The sequence below is a fragment of the Chiloscyllium plagiosum genome, chromosome 34, assembly GCF_004010195.1.
Source record: "Chiloscyllium plagiosum isolate BGI_BamShark_2017 chromosome 34, ASM401019v2, whole genome shotgun sequence".
Lineage (NCBI taxonomy): Eukaryota > Metazoa > Chordata > Chondrichthyes > Orectolobiformes > Hemiscylliidae > Chiloscyllium > Chiloscyllium plagiosum.
In genome coordinates this window covers 31,663,966-31,685,250 of record NC_057743.1, presented here as the reverse complement: position 1 = coordinate 31,685,250, position 21,285 = coordinate 31,663,966, and the positions used below count along the sequence as shown (strand labels likewise).

The window sequence follows — 21,285 nt, the reverse complement described above, 5'->3', positions numbered from 1 at the left end:
TCGCCTCCACTCCCTCTCTCCCAACTCCACTCCCCCCATCCCCAATACTACCCCTACCATTCCTCTCCAGAGATCAGGGCGTGATGCATGAAGTTTCTGGTACTGCTGTGATGTCCCTATGCCCAGGTTCCATCACCACACCACCTCAACCCATCCCTTGGTTGTGGGCCCTCCATCACTCGAAACATCTGTACATCAGGAAAGAAACTCAGCTTGGACCTTTCCTTTTTGTCCATTCCACTCCAATTTTGATACTTAAATTATTGCATTTGTTATAACTTTCACCAAAAAATGTGATGGGTTTATGAGATGGTACCCATTTAGTTGCATTGCTGAAAGGAAGCTGAATTCTTTAAACTGGGTGTAAGTTGCTGGTGAATAATGCATGCATGTGCATTCAGAAATTTATAATCAAATTTGTTGATTGCTTCATTATAACAGAACTGCTGCTGCTGAGGTTAATGCCTCCCAGCCTAAACACTCCACATCAATCTCACCCTGCATTTGACGATTTCTACCTTCAAATGGTCCACTTTCCTCTGCTCACTCCATCGCACCCAATTTTGCCACACATACCTTGGTTACATCCAATCTGTATTCCTGAGTTCCATATTCCACAGCCAATCCAAACTCACCCAGACCACTCTCACCCACACCCTTGAGTACTAAGGCTGCTAATTCACCAACTCATACCACTGTCCTCTATAAGAGCCTATCCATCAAGACACTGATTTTGAAATTCTTGCCTGCGAGTTCCTAATCCTGCCTGACCTTAACATGCAGCCTCTACATCCCTGTTTGCACCATTCTCATCAGTCTTTAGTACTTTGGAACCCCAACCACTCAACATCACTGTGATACCAGAGACTTTGTACACCGTTCTCTGGTCTCTGGATCCTTGCGGTCTCACCATCTGCTTTCAAAACCCTTCTCATAGCCTGTGTCTTCAAACATATATTTCGTCACCATTCCTTACCACCTAATTGCTTTGTGATGCATCTTGAGTTCCTTTTGTAAATTAAAGTAATTTAATTGCAACTACCAATGCATGCATATTAAAGTTATATTTCTCAATGCACTTAATACTGAAGTTAATATATTCAAGTGCATTTGGCACTGAATCAATAGCTCCCTGTCTGTGCGACATTGAACTAAAACCTCCCAGTGTGTTGGGCGTTGAAGTTAATATTGCCCAATGCACGGGTTACGGAGATTAACATATCCCAGTGTGACAGACTGAAGTTAACTCTTGCTGGTACAATAGAAATCAAAGGTAGTACCCAGTTCTCAAATCAGTGTCTCCCTGTCCATTAGAACAGAAGTTAATTCATCATAGAACAATGGGTATTGTGGTTAAGGCTTTGTAGTTGGATGTATCATTTGTCACACCCAGTGGGTTGGGCATAAACCTTCTGGCAATTAGCCTTTTTAACATTTGGAGGCATCTTAAGTGTACAATACAATTTTGTAATGAGAACCTTGGGTGATTTGTTATGTTCTGCAGTCACTGCAGGTGAGAAGAACAAAAGAGAAGAAAAGAAAAAGACAAATGGGAGGTGCTGTATTTTGAAAAGGCAAATCTTAGCAGGACTTGTACACTTAATAGTAAGGTCCTGGGAGTGTTGTTGAACTAAGAGACCTTGGAGTGCAGGTTCATTGTTTTCTGAAAGTGCGGTGACAGGTAGATAGGATAGTGAAGAGGGTGTTTGGTATGCTTTCCTTTATTGGTCAGAGCATTGAGTATAGGAGTTGGGAGGTCATGTTTCGGCTGTACAGGACATTGGTTAGGCCACTTTTGGAATTTTGTGCAATTCTGGTCTCCCTCCTATCGGAAGGATGTTGTGAAACTTGAAAGGGTTCAGAAAAGATTTACAAGGATGTTGCCAGGGTTTGAGGATTTGGGCTATAGGGAGAGGCTGAATAGTCTGAGGCTATTTTATCTGCTGCGCAACGGTTGAGGGATGACCTTGTAGAGGTTTATGAAATTGTCAATTTCATAATTTCCTATCCGTGGGATAGGAAAAATAGACAGGGTCTTTTCCCTGGGGAGAGGGAGTCCTAAACTAGAGGATATAGGTTTAGGGTTGGAAAAAATTAAAAGGAACCTAAGGGGCAACTTTTTCACACAGAGGGTGGTGCATATGTGGATTGAGCTGCCAGAGGAAGTGGTGGTGGCTGGTACAATTACAGCATTTAAAAGGCATCTGGAGGGGTACATGAATAGGAAGGGTTTAGAGGGACATGGGCCATGTGCTGACAAATGACTAGATTAGATGAGATAGCTGGTTGGCATGGACAAGTTAGACCAAAGGATATTTTTCTATGCTGTACATCTCTGTGACTTGATAACAAAGTAATCACAAGGTAAGTAACGTTAAGCTTGGATTTTACTTTAGAAGATCAATAATATTGAAACAGTTAAGGGTGTTCAGGTGGAAATGAACAGAAGATGATACAATAGGTCTTTGCTCTAATTCTTTGAGGAATCAAGGAGATTAATAGGTAGATAGGCCACTATTTATACTTCCTACAGGATTAATATTAAGTTTGGGAGATATCTTACTCAATCGTTTTGAGTTTTCAAGGGAAAGGATTGCAGTGGAGTTGGGAGGTAAAAACAGAATGAGGAAATTGAATAATTGCTTGGCAAACCCTTGCTTGAAGTTGGTGCATTTAACTCCACAGAACTCGGGGTGATGTGTTATTGTGTGAACAGCTGTGTTTCAATGCGGAACGTGCCAGCCAGGAAACACCTGCTTGGTTGGCTGGTAGGAGCCACTTGACAGGTTGCATTAGTCATTGTCACTGGGACAATACTAGCGTTGCCTTGAGAGCACATTATGAAAAAAACTGAATAGAATACTTACTGATGTAAAAGATAATATGTAAACTGCAATGAATAACATTTGAGATGTACATGATGGCATACTGTACAAAGTGGGGAAAGTAAATCCTTGAGGTATTTTTAGGAAAGGTGCTTAGTGATACACCTTTGTCAAAAACCACTCCAGTTTTATTTCCTACTCTTTCATGGGACGTGGACATCATTAATGAAGCCTGCATTTTTTGCCTATTCCTAATAGCACTTGAACTGAGTGACTTCCCAGGCTATTTCAGAAGGTATTTAAAAGTCAAATGCAATACCTTGTGGCTGGACTGTCAGGTAGGGCTACTCAGGTAAAGTTGACAGAATTCTTTCACATTTGGAAACAAGATGAGTTTTTATAACAAACAATGATAGTTGCCAGTGACCACCATAACTGAAAATACCTTTATGTTCCAGATTTATTATTAATTGCATTTAAATTCCAAGAGCTGCTATGGGGTATTGACTTGGAATCTTGAATTATTAGTCCAGAGATGTTACTATTACCCCACCATCTTCCCATAACATGCAATATGAGTTGCTCAGAGTAGCCCTCTCTGCACTCGTACCATCACTGTATATCAGTGGATTCAGTGCCCCTCACTATAAGATGCTTACTGTCTGCCTGTTTAATCTTGTTTCTCACAAGCTGTATATCGATTTTATCGTCAACAGCTTGGCTGAGATTAGCATTTCAGAATGTATCTCTGGAGACAAGTGCACAACATCTTCAGCACTTTAACTCACAGCATTATTGGTTGGTTTATCTGGCTGAGTTCCAGAGGATAGAGTGTTGAATGGGTGGATCTGTGCAGTTAGCTGATTGATCAGCTATTGCAGTAGCTGCTGATTTTGTCAAGGTGAAGAAGCAACTGAGCGTTCCTGAACAAAAATCAGACAAGGAACCTATTTCAGTGAATAGTGTACACTCCTCATCTGGGGAATTTCAGTTATTGTCAATTACTATAGCTACCAGTGCAACCCCTTCTATTATGTTGGATAATTGAAATCCCATTGTGAACTGCTCAATGTATCCCTCTCTCTGGATAAATGACATGACATTGCATGCACTACTTAGGGGATCCTTAATTCTGTCTATTACTGGATATTGCATGCCCTCCTCAGGAGATTCCTTATTCTGTCAACTGATTGTTTGCTTTGCTTCCTGTATTTCACCGGAAAAGCTGTGTCTATTGTTGGTTGGACTGACAGACTACTTATGATGGTTGAGGCCATTTGCCTTGATATTTAAGTTTGAGGTTGTTTTAATGTGTCCAGTTCTGATGACCAGGAAGCAAAGCAAACAATCAGTTGATAGATGCAGTGAAGAGAAAAGGCATATCAACTGTGAGGGGTCGGATTCATGAGAAAATGAAGACTATCTTGGTAGCTTTTCCTAGAGAGAAGGAATTTATCATGTGATCTCGTATAGGCAAATAAGTTAGCTAAGGGATGGAGAAAGTAAAGGCAGAATTTTACATTGCATTAAATTGCAGGAGTAGAATAAGGGAACAAAGTCTCAAATCAGAAAGCATTAGAATTGATATTAGGAAATCCTGATATCAATAATAAGTGATCAACAATATTGAATTAAACCCTCAGCTCATGCAGTGGAGACAATAATCCAGAATAATTGAATGAACATTTGACTGCTGTGGTGGGGCACATTGTTCTGGTTAGATGAATTAAGATGTACAAATGGCCTTCTTATCCTTAAAGATCCCATGAACAGCAGCTTTTACGAGCAGTGCTGTTAATACTGGCACCTTGAAAATGAGATTTGAGGTTGAGTAACTTTCTATTGACAATGCCCTGGTTAAAAGTGCTGTTTGGGAAAAGCTATTTTGCCGATCCCCATGAGAGGTCAACACTCGTTCTAGTCTCAGCAGAGAGCTTTTGAATGAGCACTATGTTCTGGGAAAGCCCTACCACCATTACGGTCTCTTATAGCTAGGAATAAATGTCACCACAGTCTACACAGGTCCACTATTCACTTGAGATTGTGATCCTAATTTTGAAGGGCCAGAGACTAATATCTCCTGTAAAAGAAAATGCTTATAAATTTTAATTTCTGTTAAAATAAACACTGCATCTATGGAGAACTCTTTACAAGGCGGGAAATAATTTTATTTATTTTAGTTTTAGCTAGAATGTTCTAATCTCAGTTGGTAGTGCTCCGAACAAATCAGATTCCAGGATGATTCTTGGCTTGAAACATCATATGTTTAATTAATTTATTTTCGTTGGTTAAAATAATGGTTAGTCACTGAAACATATTCACTTGAAGCTGCAAATGTTCTTTAATAACAGAACATAAGTTTATTGCACCAAAAGTAGAAAGCAAACGATACAAATTTAGAAGACAGTTTCTGAAGAATAGGGATATGAGCTCATCTCCAATTGAAATCTTCATCCATGCTTTTGTTAGCTTTAAACTTGATTATTCCAATCAGTTCCTGGTCATCCTGGCTGTCCATAACCTAATTTGTTGCCAAGCCTCTTTGCTCACTGATCTACATTAGCCCCAGTGAAGCAACACATTGATTTTAAAATTCATAATGAATTCTTATATGTCCTCAGCTCCTCTCTCTCATCTTCAGCTCTGCAACCTATCAAGATGTTAGACTCATAAATATATAATGTGGAGATGCCGGTGTTGGACTGGGGTGGATAAAGTCAGAAGTGACACAACACCAGGATATAGTCCAGCAGGTTTATTTGAAATCACAAGCTTTCGGAGCACTACTGCTTTGTCAGGACTTCAGCTGATGAAGGAGCAGCACTCCAAAGCCTGTGATTTCAAACAAACCTGTTGGACTATAACTTGGTGTCATGTGACTTTTGACTTTACAGCCTTTTGAGTATCCCTCATTTTATTTATACCACTATCGGCAGCTGCACTTCCGTGGCAAAGATCTGAAACTCTGCAATTTACTTTACAAACCTGTGCACCTTCATTTCTCTTTCTTCCTTTTAAGATGATCCTTAAAGCCCCATGCCTTACAAAGATATTGGTCAACTGCCTTAATATCTTATTTTTTTCGATCCAGTGTTAAATTTTGATGGTGCACATTCTTGTGAAATGTCTGAGGATGTTTTAATGTTACTGGCACTAATGCTGTTATGTAAGTGGGGAGGGTGATTCATGCTCATGATAGTCCACAGGAAGAGGGTAGGAACAGGATGTCTCAGGTGTAGGAGAGGAACTGTTAGGCATCCCTAGGTTAATGGGGGCATTTATTGGGAGCAACAGATACAGTAAATGACATGTGTGGAAGTCCAGGTGAAGTGGGGAGTTTGGATGCTTACTTGCAGAGCGCTTCAGAGAACCCGCACCAATCAACCCCACCGCCCCGTGGCTGAACATTTCAATTCCCCCTCCCACTCTGCCGAGGACATGCAGTTCCTGAGCCTCCTCCGTCGCCACTCCTATACCACCTGACACCTGGAGGAAGAATGCCTCACCTTCCGCCTCGGGACCCTCCAACTCCATGGCATCAATGTGGATTTCACCAGTTTCCTCATTTCCCCTCCTTCACCTTACCTCAGTTCCAAACTTCCAGTTCAACATCGTCCTCATGACCTGTCCCACCTGTCAATCTTCTTTCTTACTTATCTGCTGCACCCTCCTCTCCGACCACCTTTACCCCCACTTCCATCCACCTATTGCACTCTCAGTTACCTTCTCCCCAGCCCCACATCCCTCCCATTTATCTCTCCACCCTAGAGGCTCCCAGCCTCATTCCTGATGAAGGGCTTTTGCCCAAAACATTGATTTTCCTGCTCCTCGGATGCTGCCTGACCTGCTGTGCTTTTCCAGCACCTCTGTAATCTTGTCCCTAGATTAAGTCAGTCATGAATTCCTACTGGTCAACTATAGAATCACATTAGCTTAAGCATAGGTAATGGTCAGATTCTCCTCTTGAGTGATTCCAGGTCTCCAAAGTTGACAACAATCAAGAATTACATCTTTATTTATGAAGTATTTTCATCATTTACACATATTGTGGAATAATGCCTGGGGGATGGGGCAAAAAGAAAGATTTGCATTTATTTAGCACCTTTCACAAGCTCCAGACTCCTCAAAGTGCTTCATAGATATCTTTTGAAATGTAGTCACTGTTGTAGTCTTGGAAGAATTGCAGTCAAATTGCTAACGTCAAGGTTCCTTAAACAGCAATGTGACAATGCTCCGAAAGCTGTTTTAAAGGGATGTAAGAAGATTTCAGTGATGAATCTGCCCTTTCACAAAAAGAAATGATCACTGTTGACACTTTCCTAGCAAGCTACATTTATTTTGTCTCCCTGATCCCTGTTGACATCCTGGTCCATATGTTATTCTTAGCTGAAGTGGTGGGCGAACTGACCTTTTCTCAGCCCTATCAGCCAGTGCCAACTGCGGTGCCATGTGCTTGGAGGTATACAAGAATAGCTGTGGCTAACTGATGACAAAAACATTACAGCACAGCAAGACTCCATTTGGCTTTGAAGAGACAGTCCATCCCTTGACTTTCCCCTTGTACAATTTTTGAAAAAATGCCATTTTAAAATGTTTATTCTTTTAAATTTCAAAAATGATTTGACTGCTGTTTCTAACACTGATTCATGTAGTGCATTCATACATTCATAACTCTCTGTATAAAAGAACAGTCTCCATCAGTTAATCAGTGGAACAGTTTCTTTTGATTTTGCCTGATTAGAGCTCTTAATGATTCTGATCACTCTTATCAGACTACTTCTAATTTTTCCTTTCCTAATATGAAGGATCTCAGTTTCTCCAGTCTCTTCTCGTAGCTAAACCCTCTCATCTAGGGATATAAGAGCAGGAGGGGTAATTCAGCTCCTTTATCCTTTTCCACCATTCAATTAGATTGTGATTAATCTGCATCTTAACTCCACCACCTGGAATATTGAATGCAAATCCTGGATTAATTAAGAAAGGATATATTTGACATAGAGGGAGTGCAATAACAGGGCTGTCATATGAGGAGAGATTGGTTTGACTTGACTCGTATTCACTAGAGTCGAGAAGGATGAGAGGGGACCATATAAAATTCTAACAGGGTTAGACAGACTTAATGCAGGAAAGATGTGACCCTATTTGGGGAGTCTAGAACAAGGACCCGAGATATGGGATAGACCACGTGGACTGAGATGAGAAAATATTTCTTCATTCAAAGGATAATGAACCTGTGGAATTCTTGACCATAGAAGGCTGTGGAAGCTGAGTTACTGAATATATTCAAGAAGTAGATAGATAAATATTTAGATTTTAAAGGCATTGAGGAATATAGGAAGAAAGCAGAAAGATGGCATTGAGACAGAATCACCCATGAATGTATTGAAGAGCAGAACGGGCTGAATGGCCTACTCCTGATCCCAGTTTCAATGTTTCTTAGCTGCCTGGGTTTTACTTTCATTACTATACTCATCAACCAAGAAAATATCAGTTTCAGTTTTGAAACTTTTAATAGATTGACCTTCAATAGTTCTTTGTGGATGCAGACATTTCCACTGCCTTTTGGGTGAAGAGACATTTCAAAACATTTAAAGTATTTGAACAGCTTTGCACTGATTTAAAGGTTATGTTGCAAGGACACCCTCTCTTTGTCTCTCTCTCTCTCCCTCTCTCTATCTGTGCATGTCATAAACCCCTTTAATCATATCAACACATTACCTTGGATCAAAATAGATTGCTGGAGAAACTCAGCAGATCTGGAAATGCAGTTAGAGTCATAGAGTCATGGAGATGTACAGCATGGAAACAGACCCTTCGGTCCAACCCGTCCATGCCGACCAGATATCCCAAACCCAATCCTAGTCCCACCTGCCAGCACCCGGCCCATATCCTTCCAAACTCTTCTTATTCATACACCCATCCAAATGCCTATTAAATGTTGCAATTGTACCAGCTTTCACCACTTCCTCTGGCACCTCATTCCATACACTCATACCACCTTCTGTGTGAAAAAGTTGCTCCTTAGGTGTCTTTTATATCTTTCCCCTCTCACCCTAAACCTAAGCCCTCTTAATTTCTGGACTCCCTGACCCCAGGGGAAAGACTTTGTCTATTTACCCCATCCATGCCACTCATAATTTTGTAAATCTCTATAAGGTCACCCCTCAGCCTCTGACGCTCCAGAGAAAACAGCCCCAGCCAGTTCAGCCTCTCCATATAGCTCAAATCCTCCAATTCTGACAACATCCTTGTAAATCTTTTCAGAATCCTTTCAAATTTCACAACATCTTTCCGATAGGAAGGAGACCAGAACTGCATGTAATATTCCAACAGTGGCCTAACCAATGTCCTGTACAGCCGCAACATGACCTCCCAACTCCTGTACTCAATTCTCTGACCAATAAAGGAAAGCATAACAATCGCCTTCTTCACTATCCTATCTACCTGTGAGTCCACTTTCAAGGAGCTATGAAACTGCACTCCAAGGTCTCTTTGTCCAGCAACACTCCCTAGGACCTTACCATTAAGTGTATAAGTCTGCTAAGGTTTGCTTTCCCAAAATGCAGCACCTCACATTTATCTGAATTAAACTCCATCTGTCACTATAGCTTTGGGTCGAGTTACCCTTCTTCAAAATCATGTTCACTCCACTTTCAGTCCACAGATGCTACCAAACCTGCCGAGTTTCTCCAGCAGTTTCTGTTTTTGTTTCAGATTTGGATGTGTTTTTAAACATTAATTAGATCACTGCTTAATCTTCTAGATTTAAGTGAATACAATTCAACTCCATGCAATGATAATTTAAACTGGGTAACCCAGGTATAATGTCTTTTTATTCTTTTGTGAGTTATGAGCATTGCTGGTAAGGCCAGTATTTGAAGTCAATTCCTAATTGCCCCTAAAGGCAAAGACATCTTGATTTATCATCCTTGTCATCTTTCCTGAAGCAGGGTACCCAACTAGCTCTTTCCTTTTGCCTGCGGAAAACAGCTGGAAGCTCACAAGAAAATCAGATAAAAGTTCAAATCCTTCAGAGCAGTGTATTGGAACTCTGGTTCTGTGCTTCAGTGTCTGAATGCAACTGCTCATTTATTCTACAAGTTTTTGATCTTTCTGTACTTCTCCATTTCTGAATTCTTGAGGACCTTTTAATCATTTCAAAATTGTGAGCTGTACCTTTAGCCACCAAGTCCAAAGCCCTGGAATCCCCTCCTTTAACCTCCTTAAGGATGGCACAGTGGCTCAGCGGTTAGCACTGCTGCCTCATAGCACCAGGGACCTGGGTTCGATTTCACCCTCTGGCAACTGCCTGTGTGGAGTTTGCACATTCTCCCTGTGTCTGTGTGGGTTTCGTCTCACAGTCCAAAGATGTGCAGGTTAGGTGGATTAGCCATGGGAAATGCAGGGATAAGGTAGAGGGGGTAGTGTGGGATGGTCTTCAGAACGTGGGTGTGGATTTGCTGGGCTGATTGGCCTGATTCTATGATTCTCTCCACTTCTCCCTTTCCCTTTCAACAAATAACCTACCACCTATACCCAGCTGTTTGCTGACTGCTGTAATGTTGCCCGGTGTAGCTTGTGTCACATTTTGCATGACAAGGCACCGGTGAAGTGTCTTGAGGACATTTTGTTATGTTAAATACAAATTGTTATTGTTCAGATGGTTATAAATCTGATGGATTTGCATTAGGTTGCAGACAATTCGGGAATGGGTGCTCTTCTTGCATTTTACATTATTCCACATGATTGAGTTCAAGGACACTATTTACTTTCATTGGAATAAAGCATTCAATGAGAACAATGATTAACCATAACCACACAGATACAATGAAAACTATTACTATGAATAATTATTTCATATGCACGTGAGACATTTTGACACTAAAACACATTACTGGAGAATACAATACACCAGAAGCTTTGAGTGTGAGGGGTTCAGCTGTCTCAAGCCTAATTGAACTCTGAAGTATCCATTCCTCTTTTTATATCTTCCTTTCAGTCTAGCTATGAGACAATGCACATGCATTACCTCACCCAAGTAACTGGGTTATCATTTTGCTAAGAATTCTGAGTCTTCTCAGAATGTGCAACTTGATTGAACTGTCAATGAATTTATTCAACTGGAGACATTTGCAGGGAATAACATCCCTATTCAGGGATTCCCATAACCCTTCAAGGAATCACTATCCATTGCCATAGCTTCCTGTTTTAATGACCAAAACATGTCCCCAGATATTTTGCAGTTTTAGACACAGTAGCTGCCAAAAATGAACAAACAAGGGAGTTTGTGGTCTCTCATTAGCAACTATAATACTGTGTAGCTGGAATCCCTTTTACTAGCCAACATTGCTAACAGAAACTCACTTAAAGATGAATTAAAAGTAAAATAATTAGCTCTTTCCTTACAAGCAGAAAACTCCTGTATTAGCTCGCTTCTAACTACCACCCAGTATTACTTGCTGGGCCTTGGTTTAGCTCAGTTGGCTGGATGGTTGATTTAAAAAGCAGTGTGATGCCAATAACATGGGCTCAATTCCCATCATCAGTTGAGGTTACCATGACAAGCTCTTCTTCTCAGTCTCTCTCCTTGCCTGAGGTGTGGTGGTCCTCATCTTAACGACGACAAGTTATCTCTCTGTAAATGTCTCTAATGAGAGAGCAGCCCTATGATCTAGTAAGACTATAACAACTTGATAACTTGCTTGAAGATATAGATCTGGACATGGGAGAGGTTTGTCATAAAGTCCTGGTACATTCTAAGAAGACTGTATATTTACAAATGGGCGAAACCTCTTCAGACAGGACCAATCTATAACTTTTCAAGCAGTTGTATAATAACCTCAGAAAAACCATCGATAAGGGATTGAAACATTGCAAGACAAGATGAAGGGAACAAATAATTACAGGGGCTGAATTTGGACACACAAGGAAAGCAAAGATTTGACATATGATCCAAAAAAGTACAGCCTAGTTCTAAGCAACGGTATTTTTTTCATTTGGTTTAACAGTGTGTTTAATGGCCTCACTGTTTAGATTTTCATCACAGACTGAATGACCTTCTGTGCATTCTGTGGAACCTGTGCCAGTTCTTTAAAAGATTTATCAGATTAGTCCCACTCTCTTACTCTTCCATATAACATGCAAGTTTTTTCTTCTAAGTATTTATCTAAATTACTTCTGAAAGTCGCTGTCGATCTACTTCCACACCTACAATTTTGCACCTGGTGGGGGGACTAAAAATCCATCTGTCCCCTGGAGTATTTCTGTGAATGATTTTATGCCTGCATCCTCTAGTTGCCAACATTGCAGACAAGAATAGGATAGAATCCCTACAGTGTGGAAACAGACCCTTTGGCCCAACAAGTCCACACAGACCCTCTGAAGACTATCCCACCCGAACCCGTTCCCTATTACTCTACATTTACCCCTGACCAATGCACTTGACCTACACATCCTTGAACACTACGGGCAATGTAGCATGGCCAATTCGTCTAACCTACATATTTTTGGACAAAGAAGATGATGCTTACATATTTCCTCTGATCAAACCGTTCATTGTTTGAAGCAACCTACCTTAAATCTCCCCATAACCTTATCTGCAATTCAAAATGATCAGCCAGTTAAAGTAAGAGATTGGGCTAAATCTGTGGAATGGTAAACAGACAACACCTTCAGGAGTGAAGAGGAGAGAGAGAGACTTTCTTACAAATGTAATTTATGATTATACAGGGCCTTTAATCCAATAAGCATCCTAAAGTGCTTTACAGAAGAGGTGTCAGACAAATTCGACACTAAGCTAAATCAGGAGATATTAGAATGGATAAATTTAAGCTTGGTTAAAGGTGTAGGCTTTGAGGAGCATCTTAAAGGACTTATAGTGTCAGTCTCTATGGGCAACACACGTTCTAGCTAGCACTTCCCATTTGAAAGCTTTAAATGTACACGCGCATTTTCAGTTGCTCCATTGAACCGTGAAAGATTGAGAGTGTCTCCTCCGCTAGAACACGGGATCTCTGAACAATAAACAACACTGGATTAAAGGAATGGCCAGGGTACAGTCCTGCTGCTACTAATTACAGTGAATCCGTACCTCACTGTAATCATGGTACATCAATCAACCCTTTGCTTAAAGGTATCCTTGTAATTGCTCTTGACTTTTTATTTTCCTTTGTCTTTCTTTCTCAGTATTGTAGTGCAATTATTTATCCTGCTTAATTTCTTTTAAATCAAGAATATTTCTTCAGCAATTACTTATTTCTTAAAATAGAGCATTTGGGGAGTGAAGCAGGGCTTCTGCAGCATGCTCAGAGAATCCTTCAATACAGGAGCAGATTAGCCTCCGTCTTCCCAGTTGACTAAAAATAGATCTCTTGCTTTCTGCTTTTCATGTTCTGTTTTCATTGTGCTAGAAAGTATTCAGCTTCATGGTCATTATGAAAAACATGAAAGCTATAGAGTGAAAATATTTTGAAGTCATTTAGTTGTCTAAATTCATAGTTTGCTGGTGTTATCAATTAAATGCTCTTCAGTATTTTAGTGTTATGGGCCTTTGTTCAATTGAGATACTAATATGAATGAAACAGACCACATTATGATAGTCCGATGGTATTTGCCATCTTCTAGGTATGGCTATTGATGAGATACTCTTCAGTATTTTAGTTGGGTGTTTTGTTTTGTGTTGATGTGCTCTTATCAATGAGAAGCCTTTCAGTATTTCAATGCTGTAAGTGGAGCTCTCATACTTGCTTCTTACAAATCAAAGGATATGATACGACCGAAAGGTCTGTTTCCATGCTGTACATCTCTATGACTCTAAGTTTGACAATGTGAAGATGAACAATTTTTTTTATTTCAAAAATATACTTTATTCATAAAATTATTTTGATATCTATACAATTGGTCATGCTATTCTTATGCACACATTGCATTTCTTTATATACAGAGGTCGGAATTAATCATTCGTATATACAAGTCTGTACATTGACCATCCAGGTATTTTGCTGAGGTGTCAGCGGGGCCCGATTTCTGAGTGGGCCCCTGTTCTTCTTAGGCAGGCAGACCTTATACCTGTAATCTTTCCCCACCGCACCTTGGCAGCAGCTACCCCACAATTGTATTATTCTTGTTAGCTGAAAATGTGTTGCTGGAAAAGCGCAGCAGGTCAGGCAGCATCCAGGGAACAGGAGAAGGTGGGGGGAGGGGAAATGAGGAAACTGGAGAAATCTGAGTTCATCCCTTGTGATTGGAGGGTTCCCAGGCAGAAGATTATTCTTGTTACTAAAGGGAGCTGTTCCTATTTGTCCTATCTCTTCAAACCCCCTGATTGCTGTAAATAGGTGTTTTCTGAAGGAAAACCTTTTGTTGAAGGAAGTTTAGAGGCTATAATGTTTGTTAATTTCTACCTATTGGTGTCAGGAGAGAGTGCAAAATGACTGACTTGCACCTTTCAATATCCTTTTGACATCCAGTGTATGTCATCTGAAGTGTGAGGTGGAGGGTAGATGCAAGGCTTTTATGTAAATGAATAAAGAGAAGTTGATGGGTGGATGGGCATCAATTGAAGAACTATTACTGATAGATTGTTTTGAATATTTAATGCTGTGGGTTTGTACTATACGGAAATACAATTTTCATTGAGTAAAATCAAATGTACATCTTGTTGAATTTCATTGAGTGCATTGTGAGTGCATTCTGGAATGATTTTGTACTTGAGACATTTAGAATACTCTAGAAGGCCCACAGGCAGCTCTTGAATGGCGATTGTGCCCTCTTTGGCCCTGGCTAGATCCTGTTACAGGATCTGCCCCAGCCTCTACATATACACTTTTTAAAAATCAGCCTGTTAAGGTATGACTCTATGACTGTGACTATGACTCTATGTATTGACACACATCTGGACAAGTCAGATTTCAGCCTAGAACTTCTAGTGCAGGGGTAGAGACACTATCCCTTTCAAAGTCCATTTATAAGTTTGGAAACAAACATTGAATAATTAAATTTTGTTTGGATTATAAATCGCATGCAAAAAAGCAGCAGTTATTTTCATTGCAAACTTGAACACTGCATCTGTTCTTGGGGATGTTCATTAAACACTCCTCCAGCATCCCCTGGGCAAGATACAAGAAAAATATGATTATCGTGTTAAATGAACTCCCCCTTATCTCTGACCTACAACTTCATTGCAATTTTCTTGTCTCTATTTGAGCTACGTTACTAAATACATTGCTGCTCCAGACTGCACTCTCTTCTTCCTGGGCTACGGGCTACTTCTTCTAAGTCAGATTGCAAGTGTCAGAAAATACAGGACGCGTCAGTACTTAGGACAGAAAAGATGCGTAAATGACTTAACAGAGGAATGGGTTGTCAGGGTAGATATGAAGACAATGTTTCCATTGTTGGAAAATCCAAACATAAGGGCCAGAAATGCAAGAACCTATTTGAATCAACCTATTGAATCATGAAGAGAAATAAGGAGAATTTTATTTAATTGTAGTGGTTTGAATGCTGCACCTTCTGCCAAGGGGAGTTGTTGAGGCAAATTGCTAAGGTGCTTTTAAAAAGAAACTAGACCAGCACATGAGATTGAAGTAGATTGAATGAGTATAGACTCTTGTGAAAGAGAAAGATCAACCAGACTAATTGGGCTGCATGGCCTGTTTCTGTGCTGTATGTTCTAAATGTGTAACTCATAGTTTCAAAATAGTGAAAAAATAATAATTTGATGCATCAGCTTCCGTTAAAGCTCTTGCTATTGCCTTGTTTCCACTTGGTACATAATCTAGTTTGATATCCCAGAAGCGTTTGGAGAGTGCTGGATTTTCAAGGCTGCTAACTTTTAGGTGAAGTGATAAACTTGTTTACCCTCTTAATTATTTATGAGGGCGCCACCTGCCACTCATTTAAACAAGGGTGTTAAGACTCCATATGCTGAGGAGTTCTCTTGTGATGCGATGGTAGTGTTCCTACCCCTAAACCAAGAGAACAGGGTTCAGTTTCACTTGCTCTGGAGATGTATAATAACCTACCTGAACAGGTTAAGTAGAAAAAAGCACTAAGAGAAAAAAGACTCTTGATGTTGGAGGCCCACTTGTGGTGGAGTGGTAGTGTCCTAACAATGGATCATGAGACCTAGATTCATATCCCACTTGCTCCAGAGGAGTGTATTATCATCTCTGAACAAGTTGATTAGGAAGATAGGTGTTTAAATTAAATACTCAATGTTGAAGGCTCTTGTTTTACACTGGTACTCTGGGCTAGAGGGTCTGGGTTCAAGGAGTTCCTATACACATCTATCCACCATGACAAAGGCCTCCAACCTCTCTCTTTCTTCCGCTCCCATCGACACCACCAATACCCTTCCACTGACACTCTCATTCATTTGGCTGAACTGGTCCTCATCCTCAATAAGTTCTCCTTTGAATCCTCCCACATCCTCCAGACCAAAGGGGTAGCCATGGGCACCCACATGGGCCCTAGCTATGCCTGCCTCTTCATCGGGTATGTGGAGCAGTCCTTCTTCCGCAGCTACACCAGCCACCATTCATCATCTTTTCCTCCATGACATTGATGACTGTATCGGTGCCATGTCGTGCTCCCACGAGGAGGTTGAACAGTTCATCAATTTTACCAACATATTCCATCCTGACCTTAAGTTCACCTGGACCATCTCAGACACCTCCCTCTACTTCCTGGACCTCTCCATTTCCATTAATGGTGACTGACTCAACACGGACATCTACTACAAATCCATTGACTCCTAGACTACACCTACTCTCACCCTGCCTCCTGTAGAAACACTATCCCTTATTCCCAGTTCTGCCGTATCTGCTCCCAGGAGGACCAATTCCACCACAGAATATACCAGATAGCTTCCTTCTTTCGAGACTGCAATTTCCCCTCCCATGTGGTCGATGATGCTTTCCAGCACATCTCATTCATCCCTCGTACCTCTGCCCTGGAATCCCACCCCTCAAAACACAACAAGGACAGAACTCCCCTAGTCCTCAACATCCACCCCACCAACCTCCGGATACATTGCATTATCCTCCGCCATTTTAGCCACCTGCAAACAGACTCCACCATCAGGGGTATATTTCCCTCTCCACCCCTATCAGTGTTTCGGAGAGACCACTCCATCCTCAATTCCCTTGTAAGATCCACCAACCCCCTACCAACCCACCATCCCCTCCCAGCACTTCCCCCTGCCACTGCAAGAATTGCAAAACCTGCACCCACACCTCCCCCCGCACTTCTGTCCTAAGCCCCAAAGGAGCATTCCACATCAATCAGAGATTTACATGCAAATCCACACATGTCATCCACTGTATCTGTTGCTCCTAATGTGCTCTCCTCTACATTGTGGAGACAGGATGCCTACTTATGGAACACTTCAGAGAACATCTCCAGGACATATGCACAAAACAACCTCACCGCCCTATGGCTGAACACTTTAACTCCCCCTCCCACCCCACCAAAGACATGCAGATCCTGGGCCTACTCCACCATCAAACCCTTACCATCCAATGCCTGGAGTAAGAACGCCTCATCTTCCGCCTTGGGACCCTCCAACCATATGCGATCAATGTGGATTTCACCAGTTTCCTCATTTCCTCTTCTCCCACCTTATCCCAGATCTAACCCTCCATCTGTCCTACCTGTCCATCTTCATTCCCACCTATCTGTGCCACTCTCCTCTCTGACCTAACACCGTCATCCCCTACCTTCGTCTACCTATCACACTTCAGCTACCTTCCCCCTGCCCCACCCCCTCCCATTTATGTCTCAGCCCCCTTGGGCCACTCCCTCGTTCCTGATGAAGAGCTTATGCTTGAAACACTGATTCTCCTGCTCCTCGAATGCTGCCTGACCAGCTGTGCTTTTCCAGCACCACACTCTTTGGCCTGGGTTCAAGTCCTACCTTCTCCAGGGAGGTGTCATGTCTGAGAAGGTCAATTTTTAAAAAAAAAATCTCTCGATGCATATTGTGTAACCAGCTGTCCAACAAGTAAAAGTCTTGTTTAAATGCTTTATCATGATTTAGTTTTCCCATTATTTTGTCTTGTATGGAAGTTCTTATTTAAACAGTACTGCAGGCATATGATCTTGAATACAGCCATTGACTAGTTAGTGACAAATCAAGTCATCTTTAAGACGCTGGCAATGTCTGCCTCAGGAAGTGTCAAATAGATCATGGGGAAGGCCTATGGATTTCCCAATGTGTGCTGGCAATGGCTGCAGCTCTTAATTGGAAGAGAACATTTGCAAAATGTGACTTGCAGCATCTGGTTTACACTTTTGTGTACAGTCCACTTCAACCACATTAAGTTGATGGGAGTGCATTTTTGTGGGGTCTGGTATCAAATGAAATGGAGCACGTGAAGGTAAGTAGAGTTAACGTAGAGAGTAGCCTCGATCTGATTCAAATGGCAGAACATGCATGAGGACCTGATAGCCTTTGTTTTGTACTTCCTGGAGGCCTTTGATTCTGATGAGGCAGCTACCAGGAGGTGTGTAGGAGGGAGCAACTTCCTCTTTGTTGTGACTGGCATCTCCTAATAACAGATTGGGCACAATGAAAAGTTTAAGCCTGTACCCACACAGAAACACCATCTGCTAATACATTAAGACTCTATGCCAATGACCCACCAGTGTGTATGTAGCCAGAAAGCAAAAAAAAAATAATTTTAATCTGCTAACAAAAGGAATGAATATAATACTCTTTCATGACTGAATCCTTAATGCTTTTTCTTATTTTAATTGGTGATCATGAGTAGCTTTCTGTAATCATATTTTCAATATTCATGTCTCCATTAAATATTTTAAAATTTGATGAAGGAAAGTGTATTTTAGTGCATTATCACATCTTAAGTAGATTCTATTGTGTTTTACAACAAAGTCAGAAGCCACACGATACCAGGTTATAGTCCAACAACTTTATTTGAAATCACAAACTTTCGGAGCACTGCCTCTTCGTACTGACTTCAAATTGTCCTTGATTTCAAATAAACCATTGGACTATAAACTGGTGTCATGCGACTTTTGACCTTGTCCATCCCAGTCCAACACCTGCACCTCCACATAATGTTTCCAACAATTTAATTCCCTTTGAAGTTGAAGTTAAATTATTTTTATGGCTTTGCTGAAAGCACTGACTGTACTGTCACCAAATTTGATGATGATACAATTTGCTTTCCTATGTATCTTTGTAAGACGGACCCAAAGTGTCTGGAAAGGGAATTAGTTAGGGTTAAGAGTGGGTAAAAATTTGGTAGATGGAAGAATATGGGAAAATGTGGGTTTGTCCATTTGGGCGGGGAGAATACCCATGAAAGAGGATCGAACACTAGACCAACATTCTATTTCTTTTTGAATTGTATCACAAGGACAGGCCTTGAAGTGTGGGCAGAAAGGCTGTGACTTAAGACTGTTAGAATCTTGAACAATCAGTAGGGGAATTGGGGTTACAGGGAAAGGACAGAAAAGTGGGTATGAGGAGGATTGGATCAGCTTTGATCCTATTGAATGGTGAAGCTGGCTTGAGGGGCCAAATGGCCTACTCCTGCTTTTATTCCTTATAGTCTCACTCATGACCAAGCAGGTAAGATGCTGAATTAGCATTCCATCCAAAACGTGGTCTTTCCAACAATGCAGTGCTCCCTCATTACTTCCCAGAAGTGTCCATTGAGGTTAAATGCTGGCAACTTCAAGCTCCTGATTCAGTTTCACTGATTCAGTCAAATTGACCTAATTAAATTAAAATTAGGTGCTAAATCTTCATTGTTTATTTGGCGGTTGATGCAAAAATAATTTTATGGCTAGCAGTGAGATGTGTTAAAATGTTCACTTGTCTATTTGATGGCAATATTTCCCGCACCTTTCTGCAGATCATTATTTGTACATCTGAATGACTTTGTGCACGCAACATTTCTCTCTAATTGTTTTCCATTGTCTTCACTCATCCTGGAAAGTAGGAAACCCTGCAGGAAACCCAGCAAGTGAGCTATGGCTGTGGAAACGATCACAGCTAATTTGAATCTTGGTCTCACATGATGTCCCACATGTCACTTCCAGCAGGAGTCTGAATGGGGAGCCTGACCATTTTGTTTTCTTCTGTATCCAATTTCAATATCTCAACTGCAATATTTCTAAGAATGACTTAACTACATAGACTCAGTCGTTATTCTCTGTATGTTACTTTGGCCAATATATTTCAGGAGGAGGTGGGAGAGCAATAACATATTCCTTGCAGAATGGCCTGTTCTTTTACATAGAACATAGAACATAGAACATTTCAGTGCAGTACAGGCCCTTCAGCCCTCAATGTTGTGCCGACCTGTGGAACCAACCTGAAGCCCATCTATCCTACGCTATTCCATTTTCACCAATGTGTTTATCCAATGACATTTAAATGCCCCTAAAATTGGTGAGTCTACTGCTGTTGCAGGCAGGGCATTCCACACACCTACCATTCTCTGAGTAAAGAAACCACCTCTGACATCTGTGCTATCTCTATCACCCCTCAATTTAAAGCTATGTCCCCTCGTGCTAGCCATCACCATTGGAGGAAAAGGCTCTCACTGTCCACCCTATCTAACCCTCTGATTATCTTGTATGTCTCAATTAAGTCACCTCTCAATCTTATTCTCTCGAATGAAAACAGCCTCAAGTCCCTCAGCCTTGCCTTGTAAGACCTTCCATCCATAACAGACAACATCCGAGTAAATCACCTCTGAGCCCTTTCCAAAGCTTCCACATCCTTCTTATAATGTGGTGACCAGAACTGTCCGCAGCTGCACCAGAGCTTTGTACAACTGCAACATGACCTTGTGGCTCCAAAACCCAATCCCTGTACCAATAAAGCTAAAAAAACTGTACGACTTCTTAAAAACCCTAACAACCTGGGTGACAACTTTCAGGGATCTATGGACATGGACACAGAGTTCTCTCTGCTAATCTACCAAGAATCTTACCATCAGCCCAGTACGCTTTATTTCTGTTGCTCCTTCCAAAGTGAATCACCTCACACTTACCTGCATTAAACTTCATTTGCCATCTCTCAGCCCAGCTCTGCAGCTTATCTATGTCCCTCTGTAACCTGCAACATCCTTTGGCACTATCCACAACTCCACCGACCTTAGTATCATCTGCAAGTGTACTGACCCATCCTTCTACGCCCTCCAGGTCATTTATAAAAATGACAAACAGCAGTGGCCGCAAAACAGATCCTTGCAGTACACCACTAATAACTGAACTCCAGGATGAATATTTCCCATCAATCACCCCTCTCTGTCTCCTTTCAGCTAGCCAATTTTTCATCTAAACTGCTAAATCACCCTCAATCCCATGCCTCCATATTTTGTGCAACAGCCTACCATGGGGAACCTTATCAAATGCCTTACTGAAATCCATATACACCACACCAACTGGTTCACCCTCATCCACCTGTTTGGCAACCTTCTCA

The 21,285-nt window shown here is 41.2% G+C and overlaps 1 protein-coding gene across 4 annotated transcripts in view; it reads left to right on the top strand.

Annotated features, from left to right (window-relative positions):
• LOC122540395 (probable G-protein coupled receptor 153) overlaps window positions 1-21,285 on the top strand; it is a 98,000-nt gene that overhangs the window by 1,470 nt on the left and 75,245 nt on the right. Inside the window, exon 1 of one of the 4 annotated variants that reach the window (XM_043676077.1) lies at window positions 12,940-12,957. The exons of the other annotated variants lie outside the window; for them this stretch is intronic. The gene's annotated coding sequence lies outside the window, so the exon portion shown is untranslated. Of the gene's footprint in view, window positions 1-12,939; window positions 12,958-21,285 lie in introns of those variants that run through there. 4 annotated transcript variants of the gene reach the window in all.